Source organism: Neovison vison, chromosome 5 (assembly GCF_020171115.1).
Source record: "Neovison vison isolate M4711 chromosome 5, ASM_NN_V1, whole genome shotgun sequence".
Classification (NCBI taxonomy): Eukaryota; Metazoa; Chordata; class Mammalia; order Carnivora; family Mustelidae; genus Neogale; species Neogale vison.
The window spans coordinates 92,079,627-92,091,569 of NC_058095.1; the positions used below are offsets into that span (position 1 = coordinate 92,079,627).

General features: G+C 41.1%; 1 non-coding gene across 1 annotated transcript; it reads left to right on the forward strand.

The window, feature by feature from the left end:
- The first annotated feature begins 11,179 nt into the window (after nt 1-11,179).
- On the forward strand, nt 11,180-11,388 carry LOC122907953. The gene has a single exon (XR_006384807.1). It is a non-coding gene; the product is annotated as a small nucleolar RNA U3 (small nucleolar RNA).
- Nucleotides 11,389-11,943: the final 555 nt, after the last annotated feature.

Sequence of the window (11,943 nt, forward strand, 5' to 3'; positions counted from 1 at the left end):
AATTTCCATTAAAATCTTTTCCTACACTGTTCTCTTGTAGGGCTAGTTGAATAACTCAGCACGTTGGTCACTTGGTAGTTGGCTCAGGTTGTGAAGGAAAACATTTTGTTTCCTATTCTTGGGGGACAACAGGAGGGTGTGGGCGGAGCAAGGGATGAGGGACCATCAATCAGTAAGGACCATGGAGAAGTGCTGTCAAACTGGCTCAGCTTGCTAAGCTACAGATGTTCATGCATCCTGGAAGGCTTGTAACTGTCCAGGAGCAAAGAGAGCAGCAGGTTCAATAGAAGGAAAGGGATGGCCTGGCCCAGGCCACCTTCCTGAGGCCACAGAGTAGGACGGTTAGGTGGGAGAGTCAAGGCAGTGTCTGACGGGCAATTGCAGATAATAAATAGGCTGGAAAACCCAAGTGGGCTTGCCTGACTGAGTGCATGCTGCCTTCCAGAAACTAGCCAGAACCCATAACATTAAAGGGGCCATTTCAGGGGCACCTGGGTGGCTCAGTCGGTCAAGCATCTGATTTAGTTTCAGCTCAGGTCGGTCACGGTCTCAGGGTCGTGGTATTGAGCCCCTCATAGGGCTCTGTGCTCAATTCAGAGTCTGCTTAAAACTCTCTCTCAGATAAATATATCTTTTAAAAACCAGTTTGGGGGCACCTGGGTGGCTCAGCGGGTTGAGCCTCTGCCTTCGGCTCGGGTCGTGGTCCCGGGGTCCTGGGATCCGGCGCCACATCGGGCTCTCTGCTCGGCGGGGAGCCTGCTCTCTCTCTCTCTGCCTCCCTCTCTGCCTACTTGTGCTCTCTGTCTGTCAAATAAACAAATAAAATCCTTTTTAAAAAATAAATAAATTTTAAAAAGTAGTTTAAAGGTACCATTTTATTCAGGTGCCATCTGACAACACATCCTCTCCTTTATTTCTCACAACGACCCTGCTGGCTATGTGTGGGCTGCCCCATTTCGCAGATCAGAAGACTGAAGCTCAGATAGCCACTGTGCTGCCTACAGCCACACAAGGATTCATAGCCACAAAGCTGAGGCTGGAAGCAGCTTCTCACTGACCCCAGAGTCCATCATCTTTCTGATGCACTTTCCTGTCTTCTCCATAACACATATGCCACACTTTTCCCCTTTCTGGTTCAAATGTGGAAATGTGGGGCAACCGTGTCCCCTCAGAGAGGTAAGACAATGGATGGCGGGAGCTGCACATTTAGCAAACTCGTGGGCATATCTCTTTGATGCTGTCTGCCCTAGGCTGTGCTGCCTAACTTGACGTCCACCCAGGCAGAGAGCAGAAGGTAGTTCACTAGAAGAAAGAATAAAGGCCCCTTGATGTCTTCTCCACTTCCGCCGAGGATTGCTGTGCCCCCAGTAGGGACACGTAGCCTGGTCCAAGACTTCAGAACTATAGATCAGCTTCTCTGCTCTTCTCGGCAAGCCAGGCCATGCCAGAAACCCAGCTGGCCAAGCCACAGCTCTGTTACTCTCACATACCTGATCACCTCTCACCAGGAAGCCTGTGGAAGATGACCACGGCTGACTCTGAGGAGACCTGTCTCCCCATCATGGATCTGTGAGAGCCATCACTCGTCATGTCCTCGACGGTGAGAATTGGTGGTTGTCCCATTTTGGATGATATGAAGCAATACTATATCGAGGATACATTTTCCCATTTATCTAATAACAACAGATTGACCACATGCCAGGCACTCTCCTCAACACTGTACAATGGTCTTGTGGAACCAAAAAGTAGAGGATATAGGCACTGGGTCTAGAAACAGCTGGTCTGATCATCAAGAAGCTTGCTAGAAAAGTAGAATCTTTTCTAGAACCTTAGTCCTACTAAATCTCAATCTGTATTTCCCAAGTGATTCCTATATACCTTAAAGTTTAAGAAGTGCTGGGATAAGAGGATAAAGGAAGAATTTTTCTCAAGAGTTTTAACTCAAATGATACTATACACATATGAGTTCTGAGCAAACTTGGAGCTTCTTTTTTTTTAGATTTATTTATTTTTATTTGAGAGAGAGAGAGCGAGCACCCACGAGCAGGACAGGGGTGGGGAGTGGAGGGAAGCAGGGCAGGGGTGGGGAGTGGAGGGAAAGGGAGAGAGAGACTCTCAAGAAGACTCCCCACTGAGTGGGGAGCCTAGCCCACAGCTTAATCCCAGGACCCTGAGATCATGACCTGAGCCGAAATCAAGAGTTGGACACTTAATTGACTGAGCCACCTAGGTGCCCCAAACTTGGAGCTTCTTGAATTTGTTTCCTTTGTGCCTGGTAAAAAGGTTTTCCAAAACTTCTTTAAAGTTCTTTATCCCTTTCAGCCCTTGATGAGGACAACAAAGCTTTTACCCAACTACATTTGAGCAAGAGTGGGAAGCTAATATTTTTTGAATGACTTCAAATGTGCACTGTAGGATTTATCTCAAGACATCTCCATAAGAATCCTATGACATGGGTATTTTTGTTGCCATTTCTCTGTTACAAGTTCAAAAAAACCCAAAAACCTAGTATTGAAAAAAAACTAGACTCAAAGGCACTCGCTAATAGTAGCAGATATGAGACTCAAACCCATATTTCCCTGACATCAAAGTCCACACCTTCCCACTCTGTATGAGGCTGACTCAGCTGCCAAGCACAGCAAAGTAAACTTAAAAGGGGTCTAAATCATATATGTAATTATGCTTTTATCTGGAAAGAAAATGTTTTAAGGCCACATAAAAACATTCCAAGCCATCTGTGTCTTTCTACCTTTAACACTGTCTCATGGAAATTCTACCAAGCAATTAAGAAGTATAGTATTTTCAAACTAACTTATTAAAATATAATTTGACAGAGAGATGAGAAAAGGTTGCTTCCTGACATTTTACTCGGCATATGAAAAGAATATCCAGGCTGCAATGTACATTACATCCAAGGAAATGACAATTTACTCTTTCATAAAACACTTAAGGACCCTGATTCCACCATTTTGCTTAAATTACAAGTTAGAAAGTTTCCCCATCTCTCTTTCTTTCTATATTTTTCTCTCCCTGTGTCCTACTATTTACCCTGACATCCTCTCCAGTTCCCAGTACTACTTGGTGTTTCCTGGTCTCGGGAAGATCCCAATCCAGAAAACCTCCAGTCTTCCTTCCACTAAGTAGCTAAGGGAACAAAATATGCTCTCCCTCTTTCTCCTCATCCCAGCTAAACTCCTGTTCAGTATCAATGCAAATTTCTCAGTTAAGTGCTGACGAAAAATCAGGCTCACTAAATTAATTCCCTTTAAGGTGAATTGATAATTGATAGCCCCTAAACTTCCTATAGTTATTTGCATTTTAAAGGATCGTAGGCACCCAGCTGAATCTTTATTTACGTGAATTTCAAGCTAGGGAAGAAGAGATTTTGTTTGCTTTGTTTTGTTTTGTTTTACCATGGGATCAACTTGGAACCTGTCCTATAAAATGTTAGGTCTTATTTATAATAATCACTTTGTTGGATTAGTTAATCCAATAGGCCAGCAGTATTATTCTCACAGTCATATGCCTAATGCTATGCTGAGCCCTGCTTTGAGCAGAGCAACCTGTTGAGACCCTGGCAAATCTAGAACTAGACAGGGAGTTCTAGGTCCATCCTGCCTTGCTCCATCCTTGCCTGAATCAGACAGAAAATCCTCCAAATAACCAGTCAGGCTACCTGAGAACACTTCTTTGGCAGCATTTAGCAAGATGGGGAATGAGATGAACTCTTGACTTTTCTAATAGTCTTCCTGCTCTCTGCACTCCCACTCCTTGTCTATTCTGCTATGGTCCCATAACCCTCTGAACTGTGGATTCAGTTCCACTTCCACTTCTTTAGGGAATAGAAGGAACCCCTGATGAGTTACACTTTGAAGAGCAATGCTCATTTGGAGTGTTTTATCATTGCTTTCCTCCATTTACAGAGCATTTCTCAGTTGATAAGCACTATGATAAGTGTTTAACCCTTACATCAAAACTACAGAGAAAGTATCATTTCTTCCATTTTAAGATGGCAGAAGTGAGACTCGGAAAGGTCAAACATCTTAGCCAAGCCCCTATAGCCAGTATAGCACAGAGCCATATTGCAAATCTACATCTAACTCCCAAGTCCCAGGTCTTAGCTGCTACCTCTAGTGTATATACTAAAAGGGATATGGTGTCTTAGAGTCCCTTCATAGGCAGGGCCAACTTCTCCATTAAGCACAGCAGGTACAGTATCCGGGACCCACAGTACTTTTAGGAACTCATAGAAATGTTTTTATTGTTTTTAACATCAGGAAAAATAAATGAACTTCTAGGTTGAAAAAGAAAATCTTTTACTATGTGTAAATATATTCACCTTTATACCAAATTTTTTTGCCCACAAAAGCAAAAGTTCCCAGGGCCCATGGAAGTCAAAAATAGCCCTTCTCAGAGGTGACCTCGCCAGCAGTTTCTGCCACTCTACTGCCCAGAGCGCTGGCTACAAAACCTCAGAAAAGGATGGCATTATTATCTCTAGTGTCAAAGAGGAACAGAAGAGCAGAGAACTTAAGTAATTCTCTCTAAGTCCTGAGGTTGGAGGAGGCAGCTTGGCTGATGTGGCAGACCATGACCCAGCAGATGACTGGAGCAAGTTAGCTTTAGGGGTATCAGATTGGTCTACACCTGATCCCTCTTGGGTGGAGACTGGAAGAAGACCAGAACTTTGCACCCCTTCCTCACCCACCCACCCCAGGCCAATAGGTTTTGCCCTGTTCCATGATTACCCAGGACCGGGGGTTCTCGCCATCAAATTATAGACAACAGGACAAGTAGATGGATCTTTGCCAGCAAATCTGAACCAGTAGCAGGTCAGAAGTGCTTCCTGCCACTTGAAGATGCTGGGGCAGGTGATGATTGGTCACCTAAGTCAGATTCTCATTGGCTCGCTCCCTGGCACCCAACCAGAGAGGGGTCCCTTAAGGAATTCCACATGCTTTGGCTTTCTTCCGGGGGGACAAATCCTTTGATGGTGCCAGCAGCCTGGCAGTTGCCTTTGAGAACTCTTGGCCAAGAAGAAGGAATTTTCATGCAAACAAACAATAAACTCCGGTCTGGAAGAAGCCAACTTGAGCCCAAACCATTCTTCTTGTATTCCTTTCTCTCTTTCTTTAACCTAAAGGACACTGTTCAAAGTTACAACGGCAGTTTCCAGTGGTATATAATAAGAGCTGCAGAAATCAGGGTGATGTGACCACAACTGGTTCACTAACAATAATACTCCCATAAAATATTTATGTGAGTACATCCTACTTTCCATGAACCTCACTTTAGATAGCCTCACGTGATCAGGTCAAGATTTTACAAGTTGAATGATAGGTTAAATATACCAGTGGGATGACTTTTTACCAGAATTCAGAGATGATTCCTTTTGCAAGTTCAGGGCCTTTTTAAGGGGCTCATAACCCTCCCCCTATTTTTATGTTTTTTATGAACCTGTATTTTAGTATATTGAGTTTTCCCTAAATTGAACACAAGCTATTTGTTAGTTCCTTGAGTTCAGTGCTGGACTCTAACCCAACACAAAATAAAATACTAGGATGAGGGTCATGAAAATTAAAACAAAAAACAAAACAAAACAAAACAACTGTCTCAGGGATAGAAACTGAAACCTTTGAGGAGAAGTAATACAATTCTATTAAGTAACAAAGAAAAAAAAAAAAGCCAAAGCTAGCATCCTGTACTTGGACAGACTTCTGGAATGTTCCCTAGAAGCTATCTTGTCCTTAAGTTATTTGTTCATATGTGGCACAGATTCAGGTGAGAGCAATATGTGCTGTGGTGACAAAAACATTGTTATTTAGATGGGGCTCCTGGGTGGCTCAGTCATTAAGCCGGCTGCCTTTGGCCCTCAGGTCATGATCCCAGGGTCCTGGGATCAGAGTCCTGGGATCAAGCCCCACATCAGGATCCCTCCTCAGTGGGAAGCCTGCTTCTCCCTCTCCCACTCCCCTGCTTGTGTTCCTTCTCTTGCTGTGTCTCTCTCTGTTAAATAAATAAATAAAACTTTTTTCAAAAATTGTTATTTGGAGGACGCCTGGGTGGCTCAGTGGGTTAAGCCGCTGCCTTTGGCTCAGGTCATGATCGCAGGGTCCTGGGATTGAGTCCCGCATTGGGCTCTCTGCTCAGCAGAGAGCCTGCTTCCTCCTCTCTCTCTCTCTCTGCCTGCCTCTCTGCCTACTTGTGATCTCTCTCTGTCAAATAAATAATAAAATCTTTAAAAAAAAATTGTTATTTGGAGAATAGAATCCCCTGTCAGACTGCCTGATTCATTGATTCATTCAACAACTTTTATTGGTTACCCACAAATTGTCAGGCACTCCGGAAGAAGACATACTAGTCCCTGACCTTTGGGAGATTACATTCTAGAGAGGGACAGAAGCAGATGGAGTCAGGTTGGTCATTGAGTGCCTCACATACTTGGCCTACATTAATTATTGTTAGATTACAAAAATCCATTCTCCAAGGCTCTGGGATGGCAGTGAGAGGGGTGATGGACATATAGCCCAACCTGCAGTCAGGAAAACAGAGGCTGTTCCCTCCTTTGTACTACTTGATGCCTGGTCTCACAGTATGTGCTATTATCATAACTCTGAAGCAACTCTCATCTACATGTGATAGAAGATGAAATTGAGGCTGAATAATACTAAGTTTTTGACAAAAGTCACATAGCTAGCAAGTTGCGGAGCCAAATTCAAACTCGGGTATGACTGACCTTAAAGGCTCAATTGTGTTTAATTTTTTTCTTGTTAGTTTTAAAATTAAAATTTTAAAATTTTTATCAAAGTTGATAGAAAGTTGATTAAAATTTTTATCAAAGTTGATAGAGACACCATTCATTGAATCAATATATTTCTTCAAGGCTGAAGACATACCCTATGCCCCCCTGCTCCACTTCCTCTTCCCTGTAACAATTTTAAATTCTTTTAGCTGAATTATATGTATATTTGTATCACTAAAAAAAATATTCATGTGGCTCCTTTTTAATTTTTCAGTCTTAGGTATTATCCTCTGAACTCCCCCTTGAGAATAAAGATTTCAACCTCTTTTCTTCTACCCTCCCAATATAATGTTTTAAATACTTTGGCTGTAAAACTTGGTGTGTGCATTGTTATGACAAGGCAGAATGGCAGAGTAAGGAATCTGGTAAGCCAGTTACAAGATTTGGGTCCGTGGGAGGAAAACAGTCCATAGACACTTTCTCTGAGGGGGTTCAGATGTTGAACTTCACAAAGACCTCAAAGTAGTTACTATAAATACATTCAAACAGATAAAGAAAATCATATTTAAAGAACTGAATAAAGTATAATTACAATGATTCATCAAAGATAGAATACCAACATAAGAGTCAGACTCAAAAAAAGAAACAAACAAACAAACAAGTGGAATATCTGGACTTGAGAATTGAAATAACTGAAACTGGAAGATGAAAGCCTCAACAGAAAATATGAGGGGCAGAAGAAGGAATCAGTAAGCTTGAAGATAAGATGACAGAAATTATCCAATCTGGAAAACAGAAAGAATAAAGAAAAATGACCAGAGTCTCAGAGACCTGTGGGAAACCATCAAGCATCACAAAACTTGCATAGAATTCCAGAAGGAGGGGTGTCTGAGTGGCTCAATTGGTTAAGCATCCAGCTCTTAATTTTGGCTCAGGTCATGAGTCTACTTGAATTTCTCTTGCCCTCTCCCTTTGCCCTTCCCCCTGCTCGTTCTCTCTCTCAAAAAATTCATTAATTAATTAATAGAATTCCAGAAAGAAATGGGGAAATGCTTTTGAAGAAAGGACGGCTAAAAATTTCCTAACTGAAGAAAAACACGAATCCACCCATCTAAGAAGCTTTAAAAAAAACATTATTATAACATGAAAGATCTACCCAGAGTTGTACATTGAAATTTGCTTATATTTATGAGTAGAGGATGAAAAGCAATTAGAACCTTTCAACATAAGGTTGAGGGTTGTACAGTCTAAGTCTTCTACATTGGGCTGTTCTGTTTGTGGGGCCACTAATATCAATAACTTTATGTCTATGTGTGTGTGTTGGAGACTGTAGAAAAGATTTTTCAAATAGTCTACTAGAGGGTCACATCTTGGCTACAAGTACTCTGGCATCTCTATGGGCCAACTATGGGCTGACCCATTGCCTCCAGTCAACACATGTGTCAGATAATAAACCTATTGTCTCCACCAAGACTGGGGCAGGGAAGTCCTCTGGCTCATCAAGTGACAGACCCCTCAAGTGCTCTGCAAACAGCTTTCAGAAAATCCTTATTAATTTGGTTCTCTCTTCACCCCCATTTGCAGGTGCCACTGGTTCCTGAGATTTGGGGACTCAGCAATGTAGTGTGGGCTGTTTCTTGGCCCCCCCCCAATTAACTGCAACAGATTTAAATGTCTTCCACTTGCAAAATCATTTACCATTCATTCTTGTGCTTTCTAGTTCTTAAAATGTGATGGCTTCATCTCCCCCTTCTACACTCCCCATCCTTAGATCTCTATACATCAACAGATCCTTGTACTTTTACTTTTTTCTTTGTTGTATTTTTAGAGGGATTTTTGGCCGAACTGGAATCTGTTGTTGGATCAGTCTTCTTTTCCAGAGCATCTTAATGATAACTCAAAACTGTGATACAAGTCACTCAGATGTGTAAACAAAGGTGTCACCTTCTAAATCTCATCAGGCCTTAATAAGAGCAGTGATTATCTTTGTTCAAATAAATAGTGGGGAAATACAGAAGATCTGCAAGATGGAAAATAAAAATTTAAAAAACTAGGGCATGTGGGAACAAGGCTGAAACAAGTAAAATCATTTAAAATGTCAAGGTGGGGACACTTGTAGAACAATCTTTAGCTTTTAGGGGCATGAGGTTCTCAAAGTAGGAGAGCAGAAATATGAAGACATGATAGTAACTAGCTTGGGAACACCATTCATATTTGCTCTGTGCTTAGATTTTGGCATCTGCAAATAAGAATATTAATAGCCCCTTCTTTTTGCTATGAGGGTCCATGAGAAAATATATCACAAGGATCTGCCACATACAGTTCCAGGATCCCAAAGGCCCTTCCAAACCTGACATTCTGTATTTTTTAAATTTTAACCCTCTTAATAAGTGCATAGTGGTACCTAATTGTGGTTTTAATTTGTGTTTCCCTCCTTACTAAATAAAATTGAGCTTCTTTTCATGGGTTTATTTGACCTGATGTCTTCTTGGGTGATGTGTCTCTTCAAATTGTTCCTTTAAAAAATTGCATGGCTTTCTTATTATTGAACTTTGAGGGTTCTTTATATAGTCTGGATACAGATTTTCTATTTTCATATATACTTTAAAAATATTTTCTCTCAGTCAGTGGTTTGTCTTCTCACTCTCTTAACAGTATCTTCCAAAAACCAGACATTTTTCATTTTGGGAAAGCCCAATTTTTCAGTGATTTCTTTTATGAATCATGTCTTCAGTGTCATATCTAAGAAATATTTGCCTAATCCAAGGGATAAATATTTTCTTCATTTATCCAAGAAGTTTTAAGATTTTAGGTTTTGCTTTTACATCTGTGATCCATCTTGAGTCAATTTTACATACAACAGAAGTATGTTGGAAGTTGATATTTTGCATATGGCTATCCAATTGATCCAGCAACACTTATTGAAAAGACTGTCCTTTCTCCACAGATTTGACACTGCACTTTTGACAAAAATCAATTGTCCATATTTGCGTGGATCTAATGCTGACTCTACATTCTGTGTCACTGATCTCTTTATCTGTTGACGTGTTGATTCCATACCCTTGTAAGTCTTGAAATCACAAAGTGTTAGCCTTCTGATTTTATTCTTGTTTTCCAACATTGTTTTGGGTGTCCATGGTTGTTTCCATGTCAGTATAAATTTTAGAATAATCTTGTCACATTCTGCTAAAAATTCCTGCTTCAATTTTGATTGGGATTGGATTGAATTGAAGCTATAGATTTGGGGGAGAATTTGGGAGAAAATGTAAATGTTAGGTGAGGAAATGTGTTCTTCCCTAGAACCTCTAGAGGGAACCAGCCTTGCCAACACCTTGATTCAGCCCCAGGGAGACTGACTTCAGACTTCTGACCTCCAGAACTAAAAGAGAGTAAATCTGTGTCATTATAAGCCACTAAGTTTGTAGTAATTTGTTATAGCAATAAAAGGAAACTAATAGAATGATTGACATTTATTCCAGCAGACTTTTTTTTTGCCATGTATCTTACTAAATATGAGTATGTCTATGTGTGTATCTTGGGTATAGTCTATTTGTGTGTAAGTTTATATATCTATAGCTCTATACGTATCTATATCTGTCTATATCTTTGACATCTATGTCTGTGCATATAAATTTACCTTTTTAAATTAAACAGTGTGGTATCCTATTGTATAAGTGGAGCATACCTTATTCAGCTAGTTCTCTCCAGAGGAATTTTTAGGTTGTTTTCAGTTCTCTCTACCACCACGACTACCACTACCACAAACAGTCCTATTGCTAATATCCTCATACGTGTATCTGGGTGCACTGGTTTGTGTATTTCTGAAGAGTAATTTAATACAAGTTCAACTGCTGAGTCAAACATTTTAAATTATAATAGAAAACACCAAGATTGGGGCACCTGAGTGGCTTAGTCAGTTAAGTGTTCTTCTCTTGGTTTCAGCATGGGTGGTGATCTCCTGGTCATGATCTCAAGGTCATGGGATCAAGTCCTTCTTCAAACTCTGTGCTCAGTGCAGGATCTGCTTGGGATTCCCTCTTCCTCTGCCCCTCCTCCAGCTTGCAGCCTCTCTCTTTCTCTCTCTCTATCTCAAAAAAATAATAAATAAAATCTTTTAAAAAAAAGAAAAGAAAACACCAAGATTTCTTCCCAAAAGTTATCAGGTTTTTTACCTTTTCATTTTAGTTTAAGCACTTTTCATATATAGAAGTATTGAATATTTGTGAAATCGGCCGCCACTCCTGTCATTGAATATTTTTACCTTTTTGTTCCACAGACTTTCTCCATCAGCAAGATCACAGAATTATCCACCCGTAGGTTTTCTTCTAGTATTAGGATGGACACTGAAGCATGATCAAGGGTTTGCTAAGAAAACAACTGGATACTGCTAGACCAGAAAGAAACTAGCTACGACTCAGTTAAAATATTCCCTGATTTAAGACTATACTATTAGGGATCGTTTCTATAATTTGCTACTAGAGAAGGTTCTCTAATCATGTCAAGAACCCAAAACCATAAGGCGGAAGTGCAGTGTTCTCTTCTGAGCATGAAGCTGGCTCTAAGTGTTGTTTTTGGCACTGCCTCTGCCTTCATAATGGTTCTTCTCCTTTGGGGCAGTAAGAGGGAGAGGACATACTCTGAGTGGTTTCTGTTGTCATTTTTTTTTTAAGATTTTATTTATTTATTTGACAGAGAGAGAGATCACAAGTAGGCAGAGAGGCAGGCAGGGCGTGCGGGGGAGGGGAGCGGTCTCCCTGCCCAGCAGAGAGCCCGATGCAGGGCTTGATCCCAGGACCTGAGCCGAAGGCAGAGGCTTACCCCACTGAGCCACCCAGGTGCCCCTGTTTTATTTTTTAAAAAATTCCCTGATTTGACACACTGAAGTTATAAAACAGATGAGCCCAATAGCTCTCACAGCCCATTTTTGCTCTCTGAGGAAGCACCATGAAGGTTATTCCTTTGTAAATGATATGAAGTGTCTCACATCTCCCCACAAGCTCCCCAGCCCTTTGGGCCCCTGTGTTCCAGCCAAACTGATGTGCTGCAGTCTCCAGAAAATCTATGTATTCTTTCTCATCACCTGATTTTCACACACGCCCCTAACTCTGGTTGGGGCACCATCATTCTGATTATAACCTATTAGATCTGGTCTCAGTTCAAGCATCCCTTGCTCCAGGTAGCCTTTAGGACCAGCTCCTTTC